The 26,556-nt window shown below is 39.0% G+C and overlaps 1 long non-coding RNA gene and 1 other non-coding gene across 2 annotated transcripts in view; one reads left to right on the forward strand and one right to left on the reverse strand.

The window, feature by feature from the left end:
• The window catches only part of LOC135970595 (uncharacterized), a 139,467-nt gene that overhangs the window by 17,998 nt on the left and 94,913 nt on the right, over window positions 1-26,556 (reverse strand). The gene's annotated exons all lie outside the window — the stretch shown is intronic.
• On the forward strand, window positions 19,895-20,107 carry LOC123573295 (small nucleolar RNA U3). Its single transcript, XR_006698004.2, has one exon. It is a non-coding gene; the product is annotated as a small nucleolar RNA U3 (small nucleolar RNA).

The following is a 26,556-nucleotide window of genomic DNA, read 5'->3' on the forward strand; positions in this document are numbered from 1 at the left end:
GCCAACACATTTATGTAACCCCCCGTCAAAACAAAAGAAAAGAAAAAAGCAAAAGATTAAAACATTCAAGATTAAAATATTCAAGGGGAGAATTTAAGGAGAAGAGGGTTCCTATGTAGAAACAAGTTAGTGAACTGAAAATCAAGCAGAAGAAATATCTCACAGCTCAAAGCAAACATATAAAAATACAGAAATAATAAGTGAAAACACAAACAACTTGTAAGATAAATATAGGAGACCAAAAATGCAAATAACATTAATGAAAGAAGACATTTAAGCTAGAAGAGAGGTAAAAATTAATTTTTTTTTATTTATTATTTTTTTTTTTGAGACGGAGTCTGGCTCTGTCGCCCAGGCTGGAGTGCAGTGGCCGGATCTCAGCTCACTGCAAGCTCCGCTTCCCGGGCTTACGCCATTCTCCTGCCTCAGCCTCCCGAGTAGCTGGGACTACAGGCGCTCGCCACGTCGCCCGGCTAGTTTTTTGTATTTTTTTAGTAAAGACGGGGTTTCAACGTGTTAGCCAGGATGGTCTCGATCTCCTGACCTCGTGATCCGCCCATCTCGGCCTCCCAAAGTGCTGGGATTACAGGCTTGAGCCACCGCGCCCGGCCAAAAAAAATTAAATTATTAAAAAATAGAAGATAATAGGAAAAAAGTCACTGAGCTGAAGGGAGAAATTGGTCTTCAGATTATAAGGGATCATCAGGTCCCACACATGCCCAAACAGCCTAAAATAGGGTAAATTTGAAAGTAAGAACATGGCTGAGACCACTTTTTCATTTACAGCTGAGCCCAGAGTAATGCCTTCCACATAGTAAGCACTCAATGAATATTTTTAAATGAATGAAAAATACTTTCTTACAAGCTTTCAGAGAGAAAGAACTAAGTATTTTAAAAGGTAAAATCAGACTGGTATTAATCTCCTCATGCAAAATTGGAAGTTAGATCATGGCAGAACAAAAAGAGAACAAAAACTGTATGCCCCAAAGGTTCCATACACAGTCTTTTCCTGTGAGACAACATTGCCCTATTAGAATGACCGAAAGATAATTGTGCACTTGCTAGTTTTTGAGATCACCCATATATCTGAAGAAAAGCCTCTAAGAATGATGCTAACCAAGAAGCAAATGTATCAGGACACAGATCTCAGGATAGAAAAGAATGAGGAAGAAAAGAAAAAATGGTGAGAAATTCCCATTCATCGAGCTTATTTCCAGAATACTAAGGTGACTCAATATCAGGACACTATCAACATTATCACTTACACTAACGAATTAAAGGACAAATGTGTCATAGATGCAGAAAAGTTATCTTTGGTAAAATTCAGCAGCTATTTATTTAAAAACTAAGTAAAATTGTTATATGAAAGCAGAAGTAAAATATGCAAACACCATTTACTAATTACCAGCAGTGAATATCATTCAAAACTGTGTAATACTGAACCCATTAAAATTAAAATTAATTAAAATAAATTAATTAAAATCAATAATCAAGAGACAGTGATGCTATTATTGTCATTATTATTCAATAATGTATTGATTTGGGTAAATCCATTACCACCAAAACATTTATAAATAATATATAATATATATTATATATGTAAGTATTGGATTTCTTTTGCCAGTGATATGAGTGTAGACTGAGAAAACATAAAATTCAATAGTTTAAAAAAATGAAAATAATAAAATTAGGTAAAGTGGGTAGACTAAAAGTAGTAGGTGTTCTCCATATTAGTAAAAAAAAAGGAGAGATACAAATGGAAGGCAATGCTATTCACGGTAGCAACAAAAACTGTAAAATAAATAAAACAATAAAAGCCCTAGATGAAGAAAACCATAAAATGTTATTATAAACAACATCCAAATAAATGAAAAGACAAGCCATGTTCTTCATTGTCATATAACATGGATGTTTGTTCCCCTAAAATTTATTTATAAATGGAATGATTTCCAATCGGAATCCCAACAGGGCTTTGAGGGTCATGGGTAAAGCAACAGAACTAGGGTGTAATCTCAAGGTCTATATGAAAAATTAAATACCAAAGAACAATCAGGAAAACGCAAAAGAAGAATAGTGAGGGAGCATAAGGGTAGTCTGAAATCAAAACAGACTGGAACGAATCAGTGCTGACAGAGAACTAGACATATCGATCAGTGAAACAAGACAGAAACTCCAGAAATAGATCTCCAAATATATGAGAATCTTATATGTGATAAAGATGGTATTTCAAATAATTGGAGAAGTAGGAGTTAAGGTAATAAATGGTGCTGTCACAACAGGCTATCCTTTTTTTCTGGCCTGAAAGGAATGTTAAGAGCTGGAGTGCAGTGGCACTATCTCAACGTAGTACTAAACTAATAAATGTTAGCTTTTTTACTGTTGATGTTACCATTATGTATCAAGTGAGCTGTGCATGGTAATGCCATAGAACTTCAGGAACATCACATCTTTTACATGTCCCAGTTTAAAACAAAGACTAATCTCACCATGAGTGGATTAATAAAGAGAGTGGAAAGGATTTCTGAAGACTTGTTATACAAACTGCAACCTCTGCCTCCCAGGTTCAAGCAGTTCTCCTGCCTCAGCCTCCCCTGAGTAGCTTGGACTACAGGCACCTCCAGCACGCCCGGCTAATTTTTGTATTTTTAGAGATGGGGTTTCGCCATGTTGCCAGGCTGGTCTCAAACTCCTGACCTGAGGCGATCCGCCTGCCTTGGCCTCCCAAAGTGCTGGGATTATAGGTGTGAGCCACTGCACCCTGTCCGTAATTTTTTAAAATTAGTTAATTTTTTTAATTGACAAATAACTACATAATTAGAATGTACAACATGACATTTTGATATATGTATACACTGTGCAATGGCTAAAGTAAGCTAATTAAGGTATCTATTACCTCACATGCTTTTCTTTTGTGGTGAGAACATTTAAAATCTACTCTGCAATTTTCTTTTTTTTCAACTTTTATTTCAGGTGTACATGTGCAGGTTTGTTCTACAGGTAAATTCAGGTCACAGGGGTTTGTGGTACACATTACTTCATCACCCAGTTACCATGTACTAAGCCTAGTACCCAATTATTATTTTTCCCGAATCTCTCCCTCCTTTCACCCTACACCATCAAGTAGGCCCCAGTGTCTGTTGTTCCCCTCTTTGTGTCCATGTATTCTCATCATTTAGCTCCCATTTATAAGACAGAACATATGGTATTTGATTTTCTCTTCCTGCGTTGAGTTTGCTAAGGACAATGGCCTCCAGCTCCATCCATGTTCCTGCAAAGGGCATGATCTCATTCTTTTTTATGGCTGCCGAGTGTTCCATGGTGTACGTGTACCACATTTTCTTTATCTAATCTATCATTGATGGGCGTTTAGGTTGATTCTATGTCTTTCCTATTGTGAATAGTACCGCAGTGAACATTCGTGTTCATGTGTCTCTATGGTAGAATGATTTATATTCCTTTGGGTGTACACCCAGTAATGGGACTTCTGGGTTGAATGGTATTTCTGTTTTTAACTCTGAGGAATTGCCACACTGCTTTCCACAATGGTCAAACCTATTTGTATTCCCAGCAACAGTGTAAAAGTGTTCCCTTTTCTCTACAACCTCACCAGAATCCGTTATTTTTTTTCTTTTTTGTTTTTTCTTTTTTTTTTTTTTTTTTTTTTTGGCTTTGAAATACTCATTCTGACTTGTGTGAGATGGGATTTCATTGTGGCTTTGATTTGCATTTCTCTAATGATCAGTGATGCTGAGCTTTTTTCATTTGCTTCTTGGCTGCATGTATGTCTTCTTTGGAAAAGTCTGTTCATATTCCTCTGCCCACTTTTTTATGGGGTTGTTTCTTGCTTGTAAACTTAAGTTACTTATAGATGCTCAATATTAGACCTTTGTCAGGTGCATAGTTTGAAAATATTTTCTCCCATTTTGTAGGTGGTCTGTTTACTCTGTTGATAGTTTCTTTTGCTTTGCAGAAGAACTTAAGTTTAATTAGATACCATTTGTCAATTTTTGCTTCTGTTGTAATTAATTGCTTTTGGTGTCTTCATCATGAAATCTTCACCCAATCCTATGTCCAGAATGGTATGCCTGGGTTATCTTCCAGGGTTTGTATAGTTTTGGGTTTTACATTTAAGTCTTTAATCCATCTTGAGTTGGATTTATGTATACAGTTTCAGGAATGGGTCCAATTAATCTTTTGCATATGGCTAGCCAGTTATCCCAATGCTGTTTATTGGAAAGGGAGTCTTTTCCCCATTACTTGTTTTCATCAGCTTTGTCCAAGATCAGGTGGTTGTAGGTATGTGGCCTTATTTCTGGTCTCTCTATTCCCTTCCATTTGTCTATGTGTCTGTTTTTGTGCCAACACTATGCTGTTTTGTATACCATAGCCCTGTAGTATAGTTTGAAGTTGGGTAACATGATGCCTCCAGCTTTGTTCTTTTTGCTCAGGATTGACTTGGCTATTCAGGCTCTTTTTTAATTCCATATGAATTTTAAAATAGTTTTTTTATAGTTCTGTGAAGAATGTCATCATTAGTTTGAAAGGAATAGCACTGAATCTGTAAATTGCTTTTGGCAATTTACAATTTATTGATTCTTCCTCTCTAAGATCATGGAATATTTTTACATTTGTTTGTGTTATCTCTGATTTCTTTAAGAAGTGTTTTGTAATTCTCACTGTAAAGATCTTTCCTTTCCCTGGTTAGCTGTATTCCTAGGTATTTTATTCTTTTTGTAGCAATTGTGAGTGGAATCATATTCCTGATTTGACTTTTGGCTTGGCTGTTATTTGTGTATACAAATGCTAATAATTTTTGTACGTGGATTTTGTACTCTGAAACTTTGCTGAAGTTGTTTATCAACTGAAGGAGCTTTTGGGCTTAAATGAAAACCTCACTGCTGGGGTTTTCTAGATATAGAATCATGCCTTCTGTAAACGGGTAGTTTGACCTCCTGTTTTCCTAGTTGGAGGCAATCTTGCCTGATTGCCTTTGCCAGAACTTCCAATACTATGTTGAATAGGATTGGTGAGAGAAGGCATGCTTGTCTTGTGTTGGTTTTCAAGGAGAATGCTTCCAGTTTTTGTATGTTCAGTATGATGTTGGTTGTGAGCTTGTCATAGATGGCTCTTATTATTTTGAGGTATGTTCCTTCAACACCTGGTTTATTGAGAGTTTTTAATATGAAGGATGTTGAATTTCATTGAAAGCCTTTTCTGCATCTATTGAGATAATCATGTTATTTTTGTCTTTAGTTTTGTTTATGTGATGAATCACATTTATTGATTTGTGTATGTTGAACCAACCTTGCATTTCAAAGATTAAGCCTACTTGATCATGATGGATTAGGTTTGTAATGTGCTGCTGGATTTGGTTAACAAGTATTTTGTTGAAGATTTTTGCATCAATGTTCATAGAAGATATTGGCCTGAATTTTTCTTTTATTGTTTTGTCTTTGCCAGGTTTTAGTATCAGGAAGATGCTGGCCTCATAAAATGAGTTAGGGAGAAGTCCCTCCTCCTCAATTTTTTGGAATAGTTTCAGGTGGAATGGTACCAGTTCTTCTTCATACATCTGGTAGATTTCAACTATGAATCCATCTGGTCCTGGCCTTTTTTTTTTTTTTTTTTTTTTTTGGTTGGTAGGCTATTTATTACTGATTCAATATCAGAGCTTGTTATTGGTCTGTTCATGGAATCAGTCTCTTCATGGTCCATTCTTGGGAGGGCGTATGTGTTCAGGAATGTACCCACCTCTTCTAGATTTCTAGTTTGTGTGCACTGTTTCAACTCGGTGGTAACATCCCCTTTGTCACTTCTAATTGTGTTTATTTGGATCTTCTCTCTTTTCTTCTTTATTAGTCCAGCTAGAGGCTTATCTAATTAATGTTTTCAAAAAACAAACCCCTGAAATTTTTAACATTTTGAATTGATTTTTTGTGTCTCTATTTCCTTCAGTACAGTTCTGATTTTAATTATTTCTTGTCTTCCGCTAGCTTTGGGGTTGATTTATTTTTGATTCTCTAATTCTTTTAGTTGTGATGTTAGATTGTTAATTTATCTTTCAAACTTTTAATGAGGGCGTTTAATGTTATGAATTTCCCTCTTAACGTTGCCTTAGCTCTGCCCCACAGATTTTCTTATCTTTGTTTCCCTCTTAACACTGCCTTAGCTATGTCCCAGAGGTCTTGTATCTTTGTTTCATTAGTTTTAAAGAACTTCTTGGTTTCTGCCTTAATTTAATTATTTACCCAAAAGTCACCCAGGAACATGTTGTTTATTTTCCACATAATTTCATGATTTTCAGTGATTTTCTTCATCTTGACTTTTATTTTTATTGCACTGTGGTCTAAGAGTGTGTTTGGTATGATTTTGGTTATTTTGCATTTGCTGAGCATTGTTTTTATGTCTAATTATGTGGTCATTTTAAGGGTATGCACCATGTGGCAATGAGAAGAATGTATATTTGTTGTTTTGGTGTGGAGAGTTCTGTAGAGGTCTATCAGATTCATTTGGTCCAATGTTGAATTCAGGTCCTGAATATCTTTGTTAATTTTCTGTCTCAATGATCTGTCTACTACTGTCAGTGGAGTGTTGACATCTCCCACTATTATTGTCTGGGAGTGTACATCTCTTTGTAGGCCTCTAAGAACTTGCTTTATATATCTGGGTGCTTCTGTGTTGGGTGCGTATATATTTAGAATAGTTAGTTCTTCTTGCTGAATTGAACCCTTAAACATTATGTAATACTCTTTTTTGTCTTTTTGTATCTTTGTTGGTTTAAAGTCTGTTTTGTCTGAAATTAGGGTTGCAACTCCTGCTTTTTTTTTTAATTTCCATTTGCTTAGTAGATTTTTCTCCATCCCTTTATTCTGAGCCTATGGGTATCATTACCTGTGAGATGGGTCTCTTGAAGACAGCATACCATTCAGTCTTGCTTTTTTATCCAGCTTACCACTCTGTGCATTTTATGTGGGCTCTACTCCAGAGAGATGCAGGTCTGCAATTTCTCAGTGCAGCCTGGGATGGGGAATCTGAGCTGTGGGCACAAGCTGGGGGTTCTTTGCCTAGTAACAAGCAAGGGGGGTGGCTGGGACCCTTGAGAGACAGACTGGCATCTTTTTAGGTTAACTGCAGCTTGTTGGAGATATGGATAAGGCATTGAGGTTCTTTGTTACTTTGTTAGTCTGAGGGTAGCAGGTGTAGTACCACTGCAGAGGCAGTGGCAAAGAGGCTTTCTGTTGCCCCGGGGCTCTACCTTTGAGAAAGCCAGAGCTGATGTTACTGAAAGTGCTCAGCCAGTGGGGTGGCATGGCTGCACTGTTAGCATGAGCTTGGGACTCCGTTTGTTGAGGAGCAGGGGGTCAAGGGCTCACTGGGAGGAAATACTTGTCTCCTCTCTATATCGTGACTGTGGTGTGCTGTAACTCAGGTGTAGTCTTCAGGCTCTTTGTTTCTTCCCCAGAATGAGGGCAGCAAGGACAGAACTGCTGCTGTGGCCATGGCAGAGGGGCTGTTAGATTCCTCTGAGAGCTTCCTCCCAGGGAAACTCCAAGCCATTACCAGTGGATATGCTTAGCTGTGGGTGGAGTGACTGTTCTGGGGTTATGAGCCAGGAACCCTGCCTAGTAAAGAGTTGGAGGGAGTGTTGGGGGTTCCCAGGAAAGGGAGACTGGACTCCTCTCCATATGGGGATATATATGGTGTGCTGGAGGTGCCAGTGTAATGACTTGGCCCTTTGTTCCTTCCCCAGCCCAAGGGCTGTTAGGGCAATACCACTGCAACTGAAATAACAGCGGGGTTGTGGGTTGACTCTGAGATTTCCTCCTTGGAGAAATGCTGGACTGCCTCTGACTGTGGTGATCAGGCAGAGGCAGGGTGTTGTGCTGGAGTCCCAGGTTGGGTGGGCCTGCCTAGTGAGAAGTATGGACTGAGATCTGCATAGTGAACAGTCTAGCCACTTTTCTGTGCAGTGGTTGCTCTGTGCTGGGGATCCAGACCTGTCCCCATTGTCCACAAACTCTCTAGAGCCTGGAGACAGCAAGGACAAGGATTGTGAGACAGCAAAGTTGGCAACCCATCCCTTCTGCTGGTAAAGTTGCTACTGGCTCAATAGCCCCAACAGAGGGTGCCTAGAGACCCAGGCCTAGAGGACCCACCCAGTGAGGAGATATGGGATCAGGGACCCACAAAACAAAGAGTCTGGCGACTTTTCCATAGGGCTGCTGCAGTATGCTGGGGGTCCACTCCAGTCCCCAGTCACACTGGATTTTCCAGTACCTAAAGGGATTAACAGTGAAGGCTGCTAAACAGCAAAGATGGTAACCCATCACTCCCTCTGGGAGATTCATCCCAGGGAGGTTTGAAAACCTCCGTCAGCCAGAAAACACTGGCAGGAGTGACTAGAGACCCCTGTCAGAGATTCTGCCCAGTGAAGAGAAACAGGATTTAGGATCTATGTGAATAAGCAGTCCAATCGCTTCTCTGTAGAGCTGCTGGACTGTACCGGGTGACCTCTTCAGTCCCTGGTTTCGTTGGACTTGTTAGAGCCCAAACCAAACAATGGCTAAGGCTGTGAAAATGGCTATCTGTTTTTTAAAATGTGTTGAGGCTTGTTTTAATGGTCAGCATATGCTCTTTTGTATATTGATTTATTTCCCCATTCTTTGGCATACATTTAATACTGGAATATAAAATCCAAAAATAAAGTCCCAAATTATCACATCATGTTGGAAAAATGTGATAAATTCCCTCAATGAGAATACAGATTGTATATGGCAATTTCCACAAATTTAGAAGCTTAAAAACACCCATTTATTATCTCATAGTTTCTGTGATTGGAGTCCAGGTACCAAGCTCACCTGTGTTTTCTCCTTAGAATCTCACAAGATTAAATTAAGTTGTCAGCAGAGCTGTTTCTTCAGGATGCTCTTGGGAAGGCTCTCTTTCTAGGATAATTTAAGTTGGCAGAATTCAGTTCCATGCAATTGAAGAACTGAAATTCCTATTTCCTTGCTTGTCATCAGCTGGGAGTGGCTCTCAGCTTCTAGAGGCTACTCACACACGTCTTCCCACATAAACCCTTTCAAACTCAGCAATGATAGAACAAGTCCCACACACTCTTTGATCTCTCTGACTCCCACTTCTGAGGAAGTCTCTCTTCTGCTTCTAGCCAGGTAGAGTTCTCTGCTTTTAAGGAGCACATACTTAAATTGGGTCACTCAGATAATTCAGAATAATCTCCCTATTTTATGTTTATTTTATAATTTTTTTAATTTTTAATTTTTATGGGTACATAGTAGATGTATATATTTATGGGATGCATGAGATATTTTGATACAGACATGCATACAATATGTAATAATCACATCAGGGTAAATGGAGTATCCACTACCTCAAGCATTCATCATTTCTTTGTGTTATAAACATTTGAATTGTACTCCCTCAGTTATTCTAAAATGTACAACAAATTATTACTAATGGTAGTCACCTTGCTGTCCTATCAAATGCTAGATCTTATTTATTGTATCTAACTATATTTTAGCGCCCATAAACCATCCCCATACACCCACCCACACTACACTTCTCAGCCGCTGGTAACTATCCTTCTATTCTTAACCTCCATGAGCTCAATTGTTTTAATTTTTAGCTCCCACAGATAAGTAAGAACATGTGAAGTTTGTCTTTCTATGCCTGGCTTATTTCATTCAACATAATGAACTCCAGGTCCATCCATGTTGTGGCAAATGACAGGATCACATTCTTTTTTATGACTGAATAGTACTCCATTGTGTGTATGTACCATATATTCTTTATCCATCCATCTGTTGATGGATACTTAGGTTGCTTCCAAATCCTGGCTATTGTGAATAGTGCTTCAATAAACATGGCAATGCAGATATCTCTTAAATATACTGATGTCCTTTCTTTGGGGTATAAACCTAGCAGTGGGAGCATTGGATCATACAGTAGCTCTATTTTTAGTTTTTTGAGAAACCTCCAAACTCTTCTCCACAGTAGCTACAAAATTTACATTTCTACTAACAGTGTATGAGGGTTCCCCTTTCTCCACATCCCTGCCAGCACTCATTCATTATTGCCTGTCTTTGGATAAAAGCCATTTTAAATGGGGTGAGATGATAGCTCATTGTAGTTTTGATTTACATTTCTCTGATGATGAGTGATGTTGAGCACCTTTTCATATAGCTGTTTGTCATTTGCACATCTTCTTTCAAAAAATGTCTAATCAGATCTTTTGTACATTTCTATTTGGATGATTAGATTTTTTTCTATTAAGTTGTTTGAGCTCCTTATATATTCTGGTTATTAATCCATTGTCAGATGAGTAGTTCACATATATTTTCTCCTATTCTGTGGGTAGTCACTTCACTTTGTTGATTGTTTCCCTTGCTATGCAGAAGCTTATTAACTTTATGTGATCCTGTTTACCCATTTTTGTTTTGGTTGCCTGTGTTTTTGGGGTATTACTCAAGAAATCTTTGCCCAGACCAATTTCCTGGAGAGTTTCCCCAATGCTTTCTTGTAGTAGTTTCATGGCTTAAGGTCTTAGATTTAAGTCTAAATTTTCCTTTTGTATATGGCAAGAGATAGGAGTCTAGTTTCATTATTCTGTATAGATATCCAGTTTTCTCAGCATCATTTATATAAGAGACTGTCTTTTCCCCATTGTATGTTCTTGAAACCTTTGTTGAAAATGAGTTCCCTGTAGATGTATGGATTTGTTTCTGGGTTCTCTATTCTGTTCCATTGGTCTATGTGTCTTTTTTTTTTTATGCCAGTACCATGCTGTTTTGATTACTACAGCTTCATAATATAATTTGAAGTCAGGTAATGTGATTCCTCCAGTTTTGTTCTTTTTGCTTAGGATGACTTTGGCTATTCTGGGTCTTCTGTGGTTTCATATTAATTTTGGGATTATTTTCTCTATTTCTGTGAAGAATGTCATTGGTATTTTGGTAGAGATTACAGTGAATCTGTAGTTTCCTTTGGATGATATGGACATCTTAACAATAGTGATTCCTCCAATCTATGAACATGAACTATCTTTCCATTTTTATGTGTTCTCATCAATTTCTTTTATCGAAGTTTTCTAGTTTCCATTGTAGAGATCTTTCACTTCTTTGGTTAAGTTTATTCTTAGGTATTTTATTCATAGCTATTGTAAATGGGATTATTTTCTTGATTTCTTTTTCAGATTATTCACTGTTGCATATAGCAATTTTATTGATTTTTATATGCAGATTTTGTATCCTGCAACTTTACTGAATATATTTATAAGTTATAATAGTTTTTTGGTGGGATTTTTAGGTTTTTCCAAATATGAGATCATATCATCTGAAAACAAGGATAATTTGAATTCTTCCTTTACCATTTGGATGCCCTTTATTTCGTTCTCTTGTCTGATTGCTCTAGCTAGGACTATCAGTACCATGTTGAATAACAGTGGTGAAAGTGGGCATCCTTGTCTTGTTACAGATCTTAGAGGAAATGCTTTCCGTTTTTCCCCATTCAGTATGATACTAACTGTGGATCTATCATATGTGGCTTTTATTATGTTGAGGTACATTCCTTCTATACCCAGGTTTTTGAGGATTTTGTCATGAAGGCTGTGGCCACTACAGCTGGGAATTCGCTGGGTCACACCTGAAGCCAATACAATACTAGATCTTGCCTAAGGCCCATGGTGACTGCTACCATTGATGTTTATTCAAGACCCAAAGGCTCTTTAGTCAGCAGGTGGTGAATTTTGCTAGGACTAAGTCCTTTCCTTCAGGGCAGTGGGTTCCCTTCTGGCCCAGAGTGGCTATAGAAATATTGTCCGAGAGGTATGGCCTGGAATGGGGGCTTCAGGACTCTGCTTAGTGCTTGATTTTACTGTGGCTGAGCTAGTATCCAAGTTGCAAGACAAAGTCCTCTTTACTCTTCCCTTTCTTCCTGGAGCTGTGAGCTGCACTCTCTGGAGTTGGGGGAGGGGTAACACAAGCACTCCCTTGGTCACCCCAGAGGGTGTCTTACTGGGTGATGTGCACTCCAACTCCACTGGCTGTGAGCCCAGCACAGCACCAGGACTTGCACAGTCTTTACGGTCTAGACTGATTTCAAGTTTATTAGGACCCCAGAGTGCTTTTAGTCCACGGCAATGGGGCTAACCAGAAATCAGGTTTTGACCACTGGGATCGATGATTCTTTTCTGGCTATGGCTAGTTTAAGTGCTCCTTCCATGAGTGCCAGCCAAATTCTGCCCTGTGTTGTTTTCTGCTGTAATAGGATAATACTGACTTCTAATGCAAAGTCTCACAATCACTTTGTTCTGTCTCCCAGAAAACACACAGATTCTCTCTCCATGCCATGCTGTGCTGCCAGGGAGTGAAAGAGGGGTGGCATAGGCAATTCAAGACTGTCTTTCCTACCCTCTTTAGTGCCCCTTTCCTTGATATGATGTTAAAACCAGGTACTGTGATCGCTCACCTGATTTTTGGTTCTTATGAAGGTGTTGTGTGGATAGCTGTTTGGTTTGGTGTTCCTGTAGTGGGGGATGATTGCTGGAGGGTTATATTTGGCCATCTTGCTCCTCCTCCTCCTTGATAATTTTTTTAAGAGATGGGGTATCACTCTGTCCCCAAGGATAGAGTGCAGTGGCACAATCATAGCTCACTGCAGCCTCGAACTTCTGGGCTCAAGTGATCCTCCCATCTTAGACTCCTGAGTAGTTAAGATTACTAGTGTGAGTATATTGATTTTTAATTAAGCTTCTCGTTTTGAAATAATTATAGATTAACATGCAGTTGAAAGAAAAAAAAGAGAAGTCACCTACACACTTTACTTAGTTTCCCCCAATGCTAACATCTTATAAAAACTATAGTACAAAATCACAACCAGAATATTGACATTGGTACTATCAAGATGCAGAATATTTCCTTCACCACAAGAATCCCTCATGTTGACCTTTTATATCACACCCACTTGCCCACACTCCCTCCTTGATAACCACTAATCTGTTCTTCATTTCTGTAATTTTGTCATTTCAACAATATTGTATAAATGAAATCATATAAAATATACTCTTGAAAATAATGTGTATTCCTCCTTTATTAGATATAGTGTTATATGAAAAGTATTCAGTTGTGGTAGATAATATTTTTCACATTCTCTATGACCTTAGTAATTTTTTTTGTCTAGTGATTCTATTATCTGTGGGGGGAGAGAGAGAGCTCTTCAGTCATGATGTAGATTTATCTGTTTCTCTTTTAATTCTGTACATTTTGGCTTTATACACTTTGAAGCTATATTAGTAAGCTTATACACATTTAAAATTGTTATGTCTTCCTAATTCATTAATCTTTTAATTATATAAAAATGTCCTTCTTTATCTTTAGTAATGCTCTGTCTTGAAATCCAAAGATTTATCTGATATTAATATAGCCACGCTAACCACCTAATGCTTACTGTTTTCATGGTTTTTTTCCATCCATTTACTTTCAGCCTGTGTCTTTACATTTAAATATACCCATTATAGATACCATATAATTGCATCTTTTTTATTTGTTCCAAAAATCTCTGCCTTTTAATTGATGTGATTAGTCAATTAACATTTAGTATAATTATTGATATGTTTAGGTTTGGTCTGCCATTTTATTATACTTTATTAACTTTTCACATTTCACTTACAGTTAATATTTTGTTACTTCTTATAAAATATAGAAATCTTGCAATCATGTAGATCAATTTAACATATTCCTAGTAATGATATTAAGTTACTAAATGAAATACACCTACATGCATTATAAACCCCAAAAGTCAGTATTCTAATTTTTACTTTAAAAAGTTATATGATTTATAAAGTAGTTAAGAAGCAAAAAGCAGAAACGCAAAAACTCTTTTGCATTTACTCAGATGTTTACCATTTCCAGAGAAAAAGAAGGGATCTTTCCCAACTTTATTAAAAGCTAACATTATTCTAAGTGGTAACAGACTGAACACCTTCCCTATAAGATTAGGATCAAAGCAAGGATTCTACTCTCAACACTTTTCAACATAATGCTATAAGTTCTAGCCAGTGCAGTAGAGCAAAACAGTGAAATAAAAGTCATGCATACCAGAAAGAACAGAATAAAATTGTCCCTGTTTTCAAATGGCATGATTCTTTACATAGAAAATCTGAGAATTTAAAACTCTTAGAACTTATAAATGAATTCAGCAAGATTACATGATACAAGATACTCTTATGAAAATTAACTATATTTCTACACACTAGCAATGAACTGATGGAAAGCAAAATTTAAAGTGGAATACCATTTATGATCACTCAAAAAACTGAAATACTTTGGTATAAATCTAACACAACATGCCCAGGAAATGTAAGCTGAAATGCTGATGTACACAGTGCTGATGAAAGAAATCTTTAGCAATCTATATAAATAGATACACCACGTTTATAAATTGAAAGACTTAGCCAAAAGAACAAAGCTGGAGGCATCACACTATCTGACTTCAAACTATACTACAAGGCTACAGTAACCAAAACAGCATGGTACTGGTAACAAAACAGAGATATAGACCAATGGAACAGAACAGAGCCCTCAGAAATAATACCACACATCTACAACCATCTGATCTTTGACAAACATGACAAAAACAAGAAATGGGGAAAGGATTCCCTATTCAATAAATGGTGCAGGGAAAACTGGTTAGCCATATGTAGAAAGCTGAAACTGGATCCCTTCCTTACACTTTATACAAAAATTAATTCAAGATAGATTAAAGACTTAAATGTTAGACCTAAAACCATAAAAACCCTAGAAGAAAACTTAGGCAATAGCATTCAGGACGTAGGCATGGGCAAGGACTTCATGTCTAAAACACTAAAAGCAATGGCAACAAAAGCCAAAATTGACAAATGGGATCTAATTAAATTAAAGAACTTCTGCACAGCAAAAGAAACTACCATCAGAGTGAACAAGCAACCTACAGAATGTGAGAAAATTTTTGCAATCTACTCATCTGACAAAGGGCTAATATCCAGAACCTACAAAGAACTCCAACAAATTTACAAGAAAAAAAACAAACAACCCCATCAAAAAGTGGGCAAAGGATATGAACAGACATCCTCAAAAGAAGACATTTATGCAGCCAACAGACACATGAAAAAAATGCTCGTCATCACTGGCCATCAGAGAAATGCAAATCAAAACCACAATGAGATACCATCTCACACCAATTAGAATGGCAATCATTAAAAAGTCAGGAAACAACAGGTGCTGGAGAGGATGTGGAGAAATAGGAACCCTTTTACACTGTTGGTGGGACTGTAAACTAGTTCAACCATTGTGGGAAACAGTATGGTGATTCCTCAAGGATCTAGAACTAGAAATACCATTTGACCCAGCCATCCCATTATTGGGTATATACCTAAAGGATTATAAATTATGCTGCTATAAAGACACATGCACATGTATGTTTATTGTGGCACTATTCACAATAGCAAAGACTTGGAACCAACCCAAATGTCCATCAATGGTAGACTGGATTAAGAAAATGTGGCACATATATAGCATGGAATACTATGCAGCCATACAAAAGGATGAGTTCATGTCCTTTGTAGGGACATGGATGCAGCTGGAAGCCATCATTCTGAGCAAACTATCGCAAGGACAGAAAACCAAACACCGCACATTCTCACTCATAGGTGGGAATTGAACAATGAGATCACTTGGACACAGGAAGGGGAACATCACACACTGGGGCCTGTCATAGAGTGGGGGGACGGGGGAGGGATAGCATTAGGAGATACAACTAATGTAAACAATGAGTTGATGGGTGTAGCACACCAACATGGCACATATGTACATATGTAACTAATCTGCACGTTGTGCACATGTATTCTAGAACTTGAAGTATAATAAAAAAAATTTTTAAATAAAGAAAGACTTAGTAAGTAGGTCAATTCTTCTCAAATTTATACAAGTTTAACATTATTCCAACTGAAGTCCCAGCAAGACCTTCTCTAGATATAGATAAGATTGTTCTAAAATTTATATAGAAACGCAAAAGAACTAGAATAGCGTTTTAAATTTTGAGAAGGAAGAATAAAGTGGGAAGAATCAATCTACCATATTTACTATATAGCCACAGATATCAAGACTGTGTTGTATTTGCAAAGAGATAGACACATAGATCAATAAAATACAATAAAGAACTCAGAAATAAATCCACACAAATATGTCCCACTGATTTTTGACAAAGGTTCCACAGCAATTCAAGAGAGAAAGGGTAGCCTTTTTCAACAAACAGTGCTGGAACAACTGGATATTCACAGGAAAAAAAAAAAAAAAAAACTCAACCTAATTCTCACATCTTACATGAAAATTAACTCAAAATGGATCATGGGTTTATATGTAAAACATAAAACTTTAAGACTTTTAGAAAAGAAAATAGAGGCTGGGCACAGTGGCTCACCCTGCACCACTAAAAATACAAAAAAATTAGCCGGGCATGGTCGCGCATGCCTGTAGTCCCAGCTGCTTGGGAGGCTGAGGCAGGAGAATTGCTTGAACCCAGGAGGAGGAGGTTGTAGTGAACCGAGATCACGCCACTGCACTCCAGCCTGGGCGACAGAGTGAGACTCCATCTCAAAAAAAAAAAAAAAAAAAAATAGGAGAAAATCTCCTGGATTTAGGGATAGGCAAGGAGTTGTTACATTTGACACCAAAAGCACAATCTATAAAAGAAAAATTGATAAAATTCATCAAAAGTAAAAATTTTTGGTCTGTGAAAGAGCTGTTAAAGAGAACAAAACAACAAGTTCAGAGCAGTAGAAAGCGTTTGCAAACTACACATCTGACCAAGGACTAATATCTAGCATATATTAAAACTCTCAAACTCAACAGTAAAATAAAAATCCAATTTGAGTATGGGTAAAAGACATAAAGAGACATTTCCACAAAAAGGTGGTAGAAATGGAAAATAAATACATGAAAAGTTGTTATGTCGTTGGTCATTAGGAAAAACCTAGTTGGGGAAAACCTAATAAGGTTATCATTAGAGAAAATCACCATCAGATATCACTATACACCTATCAGAATAACCAAACAAAAAATGATGATAACACCAAATGCTGGCAAGGATGCAGAGAAATTATATCATTTGTATATTCCTGGTGGAGATATATAATACAGCCATTCTGGAAAACAGTTTCTTTAAAAAAAAAACAAAAAACTAAACATATAGTTATATGACCATATGACCCAGCAGTGGCACTCCTGGGCCTTTATCACAAAGAAATGAAAACATGTTAACATAAAAACCTGTGCATGAAACTTTATAGCAGCTCTATTCATTAAAAGCCAAACACTAGAAACAGTCCAGATGTCCTTCAATAGGGTTGGTTAAACAAACTGTGGTACACCCACATGGAACACTACAAAGCAATAAAAAGTAATGATCATTGATAAACACGACCACCTAGATAAATGTCCAGAGAATTATGCTGAGAAAAAAAAAGTCAATTTCAAAAGATTACATACTATTTGATTCCATTTACATGACATTCTTGAAATGACACAATTACAGAAATGGAGAACAAATTAATGGCTGCCAGGAGTAAAGAAGGGAGTGGTGGGCAGGAGGGAAGGGGGTGTGGCTACAAAGGGCTACACTAGGAATCCTCATGGTAAAGGAAATACTCTGCACCTTGATTGCATCGATGTCAATATGCTGGTTCTGATATTGTACTATAGTTTTACAAGATGTCAGCATCAGGGGAAGCTAACAGTATATAAGAAATCTCTATTATTTCTTGCAACTGCAAGTAAACTTATAATTTCTCAAAATTTTAAAATTAATTTAAAAATCAATATACAAAAGATAGGTGTGGAAGATATTGGGTATTTCACAAGTCCTTTAGAGGCACCTACAAGGAATATTTTACTGTATATTCTTGAACATGAGGGATGCATTTTCCTCCAGTTGCACCATCAGATCTAGTTTTCTTATGGCCCAATCAATTCAGACTGTCTTCTGGTGTCCAGGAACACCTGCAACACCTCCAGCAAGGATTTAAAACAGCTCTGGGCCAGCTATCTCTCCCTTTGGGACCTTTATCAGGTCCATTAGAAACACTCACATATTTCTTGTTTTGACAGCCCTGGGACTGCAGACCTCCTAAGGCAAACAAACATTCTCTCTCTCTTTTTCTCTGTTTCTGTCAGGGCATCCAACCAGTCTCCGCCTTATAATTTTTCACACATGAGTTACATACTAGTACCTTTCTCTAACCACAAATGACACCTGTTTTTCAGGTAGGCCCACTTAAGACCTTTTACGACCCAAGGTGAAGGGAAGATCTCACAGCTCTTTTGAAAACATTTTCTCCTCCAATATCCTTTATATTCTCAGCTTAACTGAGAGAACTATGGGTTGCAAAACTAACTTTTTAATGTCGTTTTGAAAATGTTCTTCTTGCTCTGGCCATTCATACAAGGTGTGTCATTTTGTGATAACTCAGTGCCCTAGTCAAAACTTCTAATTTAGCATTCTTCTTCACATGTAATACCTAAACAGGGATTAAAGTTGATAAGAGGACCGGATGCGGTGCCTCATGCCTTTAATCCGAGCACTTTGGGAGGCCAAGGTGGGTGGATCACGAGGTCAGGAGATTGAGACCATCCTGACTGACACAGTGAAACCCCATCTCTACTAAAAACACAAAAGAATTAGCCAGGCATGGTAGCACGTGCCTGTAGTCCCAGCTACTCAGGAGGCTGAGGCAGGAGAATCGCTTAAACCTGGGAGGCGGAGGTTGCAGTGAGCCAAGATTGCGCCACTGCACTCCAGCCTGGGTGACAGAGGGAGACTCCATCTTAAAAAAAAGAAAAAAAAAGTTGATAAGAATAAAATGACCCAAAATGCAAAGGATACGAATAAACAATTCACAGAAAAGAATACCTTAAAGGCAAAAATAAAAAAGAAAAGAATTCTAAAATACACTAATAGTGTGATTCACTTTAAACCTATCAGACTGGCAAAAATTCAAAAGTTGATCTTATCAATCACTGATGGGGAGTCAGAGAAAAGGGTATCTGTGCACTGCTGATGATAATGTAAATTTGTATTGCCTCTTTGGAAATCAATCTGGAAACATCCGTTAAAAGCAAAAATATGCATGGAAATAAAAGCTCAATGTGCTAGTTCAAGTCCTCTGACAAGTGGATGCCAAATCAAGATTAACATGCAAAAGATTTATTGGAGAAAGTGCCTGTGAAGAGTAATGGCAGAGGGAGCAGGAGTAAGTGGAAACTCTATGGACTGTGATCCAGATCTGATACCTGTGCAAGGAGAAAGGGAAGGAAGGATTGGGTAAGAAGAGCCTGAGATTGCAGCACAACTCTGAGAACATTTCGGCTGTGCTGATAAGGAGTGCCCAAGCAGACTGCTCATTAGAGGAGTCCTGCATTGGGAAAGAATGAGACACACTCAGTCATTGACCAGGGATTACAAATCCTCGTTATGAATGGCCTCGTAATGAATGTCATAGTGATGAACCTAAAGAGCTAAGAGCTAGAGGCTGTCAATCAACTATGCTCACTGCAGTAGGGTCTCTCAAAGAAGATCTAAGTGGCATGAGCACAGAAGCATGAGAGTATGGATACGAGGATATGGTGTTGAGAATTGTTCACGATGGCAAAACAACTAGAAACAAACCAAATACCCAAATTAGGGGAAAGGTTGAGTAAATTAAGTCCTATCCCCACCAAGGATTAATATGTAGTTCATCAAAAAGAGTGAAGTATGCCTTCCTCTTAATCGAGAGGAGTTTCTACACATTAATGCTAAGAAAACTAGTGTATGACAGCATCTCATTTATTAAAAATCAAAGACCAATACTATACTTTCAGGGATCCTTTCTTTAATTCATTACTAGAGGTTTCTCTGAATGTGTAGAGCACCAGAAACCACTAGGAGGAAACACAGTGTGCTCTCTCCAGAGTGTGAAGCCAGCCCTTGGTGTTGCTTGGCTGCAACTGCCCTTTACCATTGACAATTGTTCTCTTCCTTAGGAAGAATGAGAGGGAAAGAAGGCAGTCTTTGTGGTTCCCATCAAAAAATAATAATAATAATTTTTTAAAAAATAAAAAACCAAAATACACAGTTATATGAGCTTAACAAAAAGTGCACAAGGCTACAAACCAGGCTGTTGGCCTCTGTTAGGACTTTTATCACAGCCTGTCTACATGACAGTCCCCCCACTAGACCAGGAGCCCCTTGGGGATTGCAACCTAACATGGCACCTGATACTTTGTGCTTAATAAGTACTATTGAATGATTAAATAAATGAATGAATGAACTCAAAGGGAAGTTATAATTAGCCAAATGGAACAGAGATAAGAAGCAGACATAGGAATCTTTTATACCTAAGAGATTGTAACTGGCAATTTGCTATGAATATAAAATCATGTATAAGTCTTTTATTATTAAATGACTTCCGTGTATCTTTATTCATTAGTTTAATGCAAGTGTTTCATCCGTCTGTTGTTAGTCTACTTTCAAAGCCTAAAAGGAAGTTATCTTTAAGGTACCATAAAATTGTCACATTACTAAGCATAAAAATAGAATACTTACAACTGTTTTTTGAAAAGAGAATCTTTCATTACTGGGCAGTACCAGCAATAGATATGCTGTTAGAATTCACTGTAAATACAGTGACTAGAGAGTATGTAGTTGCAGAGTCAATAACCCTTCATTTCAAATATAGACTACCACCATTTAGCTGTTCTTCCACAAATATGTCCCTGCTGCAACCCAATTAATCACCAGCGTTTACAATCACCTGGCCCCACTAGGCTTCCTTCCCCCACCACAGAGCTCTCACCCACTGACTCAGCAACAGCAGTTAAGAACGTACGTAGGTCATAGGATGACCACAGTTATGTCCACTCCCACAGTAAATGTGACTGTTCACGTGTCCACCAGAGGTAAATGGAAAAAAATAGACAAAACAACCTTGCTATCAAAAGTCTATACAATGGCAGTCTCATTCAACTAAAAGAAGGAACAAAATGAAAGGTGAGGAAACAATGTTAGAACCAGCCCTCCCACGAGGAACAGTTTTGATAGAAAACGAGTGAAAGCAAGTAAACAGACTTCAGAAGCCCTGAAAGACAGTGAAACAGCCAAAGAGAAGACCAACTCAGGAAACTCTGTCGGGAAGATGATTAAAATGTCAAAAGACAGAACTGAAGAAAGGTATGTCAAATGCAGTAAGGAAGCCCAAAGATCTGGGCTCTGTGTGTGTATGTGTGTGTGTGTGTGTGTGTGTGTGTGTGTGTGTATGTGTGTGTGTATGTGTGGTGTGATATTCTGAGATGGGCATGTAATATTCTGATATAAGTACTTCTGAGCACTTTTTACTTGCAAATGGGTACAAATTACATCCTTTTTAATGATGTTGGCCATATCAGTGGGTGGTGGTGAGAAAAGAAAAATGGAATCAGGGATGTATGGGTTCTGACCCTAGCTCTGTCATTATCCAGCCCCTGGGCAAGTCATTTAATTCAATAACCCTAAATCTATTCACGACACATGATGCCCAGTTTCTTCAGACCTCTATAAAAATATAAGGCCAGATCTCTGTTCCCCAAATCAGAATCACCAGAGGAAATTGCCAGACCCAAGCCTAGAGACTCTACTTTGCTAGATCTGGGGTGAGCTCAGTAAGGTAATATGATTTTTTTTTTTTTTTTTTTTTTTTTGGACAGAGTTTTGCTCTTTGTTGCCCAGGCTGGAGTGTAGTGGTACTATCTCAGCTGACTGCAACCTCCACCACCTCCTGGATTCAAGTGATTCTCCTGTCTCAGCCTCCCGAGTAGCTGGGATTATAGGCACCTGCCACTATGTCCAGCTAATTTTTGTGTTTTTAACAGAGGGGGTTTCACCATGTTGGCCAGGCTGGTCTAGAACTCCTGACCTCCGGTGATCCACCCGCCTTGGCCTCCCAAAGTGCTGGGATTACAGGTGTGAGCCACCATACCTGGCCGGTAATATGAATTTGTTAAAAACTCCTTCAGAAACTCTGAAACTGAGCCAGGTTTATGAAGCACTGGTCTGTATGATCTTTATGGTTCCCCCCAGCTCGAAAATCCCAGAGTGATTCCTGAGTCACCAAAAACAAACTGAGATGTGCATCCCATCCAATTGAGTGTTTAATTCACACAAGCCATGGAAGTAACAGAGCTATTTACTTCATTTTCAAATAGACTCACTTACCAGACACAGCTAATTTTGTTTATTATCTGGTTGGGGGCCGGGAGGAAGGTGCATTTGGCACTGAATCATCTGCCTTTGTGTCAATGCACCTCCAAGTCAAGTGATTAAAAGAATTGAAGTGGGCTGAGCATAGACTGGTGGATAAGCCTATTACAAGATCTAGAAAGAATTTATATGTTCCCAAGAGACTAAGTGAAAGCCATAAGTATAGAGAGAGCAAATGTTTTCATTTAATATTAACTTCCCCTTTCAGAGACCCCACTGAGCGCTGTGCAATGGGCTGGCATGGGCAATGACACAGACGAGAGAGAATCTGATTATAATGTATATGAGGAAAAAGTACTTCATTTAGGACTCCTCTCATCCTTCACTCCTATTAGTTTCATTTACTAGGAGTATAATATTGTTGAGCTCACCCCTTTATTAGAGGCTTCTTAAAACCACAAGTATGAAATTTTAATTTTGCACAAAATATTGGTGTTCTGACTGCTTACCTAGATTCAAAAATTGATTTTATAGCTGGAAAACCTTATACTATTTGCGGCCCCTTTAAAATATCTTGAAATCTCTAATTGATGAAAACTATTTAACATTATGTTTCCTGATGGTATCGTGCACTAGGCTATAGTAATTCATTTCATCACAGCTTCCCAAGGACCTCCTGTGATGTTTATGTGCTTGCTGCTATGGTGATTTGATTTTCATTTATAAAAGAATGTGTTACTACCTAGTCATCCCCATTTTCTAAGAAATCTTTTCTCTTAAATTAGAAACCAGATATGAATTTTAACCTTTTGGGTCTGTGATAAGTGTTTTAATGGCTTCACTTAACAAAAGATACTATTATTTAATTGCTTTGATTTATCTAATTTTGTGAAAATCCCAGGGAAATAGGGTTGCTGTGAAAACTAAATTAATACTCGCTGCCATGTATGAACTTCTTTCACACTCAGACGGCTCCTCAATGGCACTTCAGCTTCATGACACACAATTCTCATGCTAATCCAAAGGTCTGGAATGACAAACTATTAGAAGAGGAAGGGATCTTAGAGCTTATCCAGTATCCCTTCTTACTGGTTTGGAAATCTACCCATCTATCCATCTATCTATATCTATCTTGAAATGTGAGTACTCAGCTTCTGCATGAATTCCTGGGACAGGAGAAAGCCTGTACCAGAGTTGGAAACTGTAAGAACTACTTGGAAATCCCATCATGATATGGAGGTGTTTACTACTAAACTCACAACTGTGACCTCTGAACAACAGAATAAGACTAATTCACTTCTCCTGACAGCCCTCAAGGTGTTTGAACACAGCTGTGCCTACAAAAACATCTCAAAGTTGCACATCCCAAGAGGCTGCAGGAAGACGGCAGATAGTAGGCAGGGATAACATGCGTCTCCCACTTGGATGGTCAGAACAGTGTGTGGAGATTTACACTGTGAACTTTTGTTCCAAGAACTACAGGAACATACCAGGAAAACCAAAAGAATTTACAGATCCTTTGAAAGAAATGGCATGTCATAGAAAACTCAGTGAGACAGAAGAAAAACTGTGAGTTCCCAAAGTTCCCAAAGTGTGAGGGGGGAATAACCTGCCTCCAAACACACATCCCCACTGGGGAATCTGAAAACTCAGATCATGGGGGAAGGATTTAACCCTACCTAGAACTGGAATGGATTTAGGGAGCTGCGCAAAATGTAAAAGGAGAAGCAGCAGTGAGAAGACCCTTTTAGTCACTCCCAGTCTCCAGCGTGAGCCCAGGGAAGTCATACCTGACTGTATCTCACAGGGTCCCTTGGGGAAGGCAGTCAGCAGAATTAGGGAACGCTGACTGATGAATAAAGTTCATCAGTGAATAAAGCTGATGATAATCAGCTTTAAATAAATAAAGGGTGAATACAGCTGCCAGCTGAATTTTGTGATACTCTCTACTGGGCATGAACTTCCTTGAGCAGAATCTGGGGGACAAACAAGAACAGCTGCAGATACAGGCACAAGAGCTGCTGCCATTGTGAACAGATGGGCAGGGGCTGTGGCCTGAAAGCCATGCTTACTTTCTCAGGGAGGAAGCTCCTGGCCTGGTGCAAGTGTGAGTTCTGCACAGAGGTTTCACTGTTAGCAGGGCACTGCAAGAGCAAGACGGCCTTGCCAGCTGTGTGGGAGGAAGATGAGGCCTTTTGCTACTGGCTACCTCGCACTTCCCTGGCAAACAACACTGCTAAATAGAGGCAGCCATGCTCCCTTCTAAAACATAACCCCATTGCCCTCAGAACCACACCTTCATCCTCCACAGTGGCCACGGCAAGCTCTGCCCAAGAAGAGTTTGACCTCAGACCCACCTAACCCTGCCCCCACCTGATGGTATTTCTCTAGCTCAAATCCCTCTACTTACACTGCAGCTGGTGTTCCCTTAAAAGTGCCACCTCCTGGCTGGAGGCCAACAAACTCAGGCCATTACAGCAACTCATGTCAGAATAACCCTGATCCCAAGAAGAAGAAAACAATACCTAATTCCACTGCTTGTAACATCCTGGCTAACCAGAGGTCCTGAATGTATCCACACAGCAACTTCACTGCTAGCACAACCAGCACTCAAGAAAGCCAGCACACTAAACCTATCTACAGCCAAGGATTCTCACAGAGTCTACATCACTCCCCTGCCACCTCTACCAGAGCAGGTGCTGGTATCCGTGGCTGGGAGACCTGAAGACTGATCACATCACAGGACGCATTGCAGATGTTCCCCAGCACTAACCCAGAGGCTGGTAGCTCCCCTGGGTGGCTAGAGCCAGAAAAGCAATAACAATCACTGCAACCCAGCTCCCAGGAAACCTCATCCCTATGGGAAAGGAGAGAACACGACATCAAGGTATCACCCCATGGGACAAAAGAATTTGAACAATAGACCTTAAGTTCCAGATCTTTCTGCTGGTGGGTAGTTTCTCACAACAGAGACACAATTGCAGGGCTGGGCACACTAGGGAAAGTCTGCACCTCTAGCCCAACAAGAATACAGCCTCTGATCATGAAAGACCTTGGAGAAGGGGTCTTGGTTCCCCCTTGGCACTCCAATGCAGACAAAGCTGGGGCTTCCCTCACAGGAGTGCAATATGGAGGCACTGTAGACAGCCTTTCTGGAACAATCCAGGGAGAGTGCAGCCCCCAGGAGGAGTACCCACATGATTCAGGCCTGCATAAGAAGCAGAGTCACAATTCCTCCCTACTTGGAACATCAACATTCCCTGGAGATAAAAACAGATGCCTATCTGAATAGCTGAAACATTAGGACAGAAGTGAGGCTGTGAGGTGAATAGCTTTCTTGCTGACCTGGCAGGAGAGTGCAGGTAGCTCCCACTCTTCACCCTGATAAAACCTTAACACATCTAATTGAGAGTTCCCTCAGTCACCCTCATCGAGGCTTGAACCTCAGCCCACTCTTGGGTATTACATCTTACTCACTAGTCTTAGCCAAAACCAGTGCATGCCCAGGGATACCTCCCCTATTAGCCTTAAGCCTGAATCATCAACTCAGTAAATGAAACAATGGATAAAAATTAAATAAATAAACTATACACCATGAAAGAATAAGGTAAGCTTCAAGAGATCCCTGCCATTTCAACTCCATCAGAGACAGGCAACTCACCGACACACCAAGAATATACCAGCATCAGAGAAAAACAGCACACAAAGACTCTCTATAACTAATAAACTTATACCAAGTCTTCTCCCCTACAAGCACCAAGAACCAAATTAGGCTAAAATAACCACTATGATCTGATCCTTAAGAGGGAGAAGAAGGCCGGGCACAGTAGCTCACGCCTGTAATCCCAGCACTTTGTGAGGCTGAGGTGGGCAGATCACCTGAGGTCGGGAGTTCGTGACCAGCCTGACTAACATGGAGAAACCCTGTATTTACTAAAAATACAAAACTAGCCAGGCGTGGTGGTGCATGCCTGTAATCCCAGCTACTCAGGACGCTGAGGCAGGAGAATCGCTTCAACCCGGAAGGTGGAGGTTGCAGTGAGCCGAGATCGTGCCATTGCACTCCAGCCCAGGCAACTAGAGCAAAACTCAGTCTCAAAAAAAAAAAGAGAGAGAGAGAAGAACAAGAGAAATTTAAATTTTAAAAAATGCAGTCAAATCAAATATAAATTCAAGAACACTTTGAAGAAATAGTCTACCAAAATGAGAAGGAAACAGAAAAGTAACTCTGATAACATGACAAAACAGGGTTCTATAACACCTCCAAAATATTACACTAGCTCCCTGACAATG

This window comes from Macaca fascicularis, chromosome 4 (assembly GCF_037993035.2).
Source record: "Macaca fascicularis isolate 582-1 chromosome 4, T2T-MFA8v1.1".
NCBI classification, from domain to species: domain Eukaryota; kingdom Metazoa; phylum Chordata; class Mammalia; order Primates; family Cercopithecidae; genus Macaca; species Macaca fascicularis.